The following is a 1,284-nucleotide window of genomic DNA, read 5'->3' as shown; positions in this document are numbered from 1 at the left end:
TTAACCACTGGGACCACAGCTGAAGTAAAGGAGGAAGACCATCAGCACCAGGAGCACTGTGCAGAGGGCCTTCCTCTTCACCGTGTGCACCATGCGTTTTCCGGCGGTGGTTTCCAGCAGCTTCCTGGCAATGAGTGGCTAGCAGACCACGATAACTACCAATGGAATGAAGAAACCAGTGAGTGCGGCCACAATGCTGATCCCGGAGATGCGCCCGCTCCAGGAGTTAGAGGAGAAGTTCTCCAGATAGACCGTCTTTCCCTTGGGGAACTTGCTGGTCAGGGGCCCTCTGATTGTCAAGTAGAGGAGTTTGGTGGCCAGAACCAGCCAGATGAGGCAACAAGCGACCACGCGGTGACGGGACCTGCGGAGCTGCAGTGATCTGATGGGATGCACCGCGGTCATGTCGCGGTCCACGCAGATATAGGTGAGCAACAAAGTGCTGCCATACATTTTAGAACAAAATGGAGCCGGAGATTGTACAAGGCAGCTCCCAGAAGACTCTGCAAGGCATGGTAGGCAACTTTGAACAGAAGGGCTGTGGCAAAGACCAGGTCTATCATGGCCAGGTTAACCATGAACAGGTTAGAGGGCAAGAAAGCGTCCTTCTACCTGAAGAGGTACCACAGTGTACCGCAGTTGGATACCATACCAAACATGAACAGAGTGAACAAAGCAAGTGGAACATAAGGTACTGGAAGTTGGCACTGACCTCACACTCGCGGGTGTTGGTGGTGTCTGTGAGCTTTATGGAATCGATATTCACTTTAACCCATGAGTGTGAAGTCACTCCCTGAGGACAAGGATGTCTCTGTCATGGTGAATTCAGCCTCGGTTTCAAATAATGTCGGGTTGTTCATGTTTGATCAAATCTGTAATTTAACAAGACATGAAACCATGGGCAAGACTGATGCAGCTTTTCTTTGCCAGTGCAGTTTCCATTGCCACTTGAATATTGGTTCTCTGGATACTTATATTTCACGCTGCCTTTTAGGTTCTTTGTTTGATGAGAACTGTTTCCCGTCTATAGTTTGAAACATTCCCCTTTACACACTGCCGCAGTAACACGTGTCCTAAGGATGTGAAATCAAAAATAAAACATATTGGAAGTGACCCACAAATCTGTAGAGGGAACAGACAGTTTTGTGGATTGGACCTTTTACCATCATACTTCGACAGACCATTTCACACAAAGCCGAGCTTAGATCAAGGATACTCTCTCCCAAAAGGTTATCGGTGCTGGGGGTCAATTGGAGCATTGAAGACTGAAATTGGAAGATTGTG

At 48.3% G+C, this 1,284-nt stretch overlaps 1 pseudogene; it reads right to left on the bottom strand.

The window, feature by feature from the left end:
* LOC139232794 (lysophosphatidic acid receptor 6-like) lies at positions 1 to 860 on the bottom strand (annotated as a pseudogene).
* Positions 861 to 1,284: the final 424 nt, after the last annotated feature.

The sequence above is a fragment of the Pristiophorus japonicus genome, chromosome 20 (assembly GCF_044704955.1).
Source record: "Pristiophorus japonicus isolate sPriJap1 chromosome 20, sPriJap1.hap1, whole genome shotgun sequence".
NCBI lineage: Eukaryota > Metazoa > Chordata > Chondrichthyes > Pristiophoridae > Pristiophorus > Pristiophorus japonicus.
This window is presented reverse-complemented; position numbering and strand designations above follow the sequence as displayed.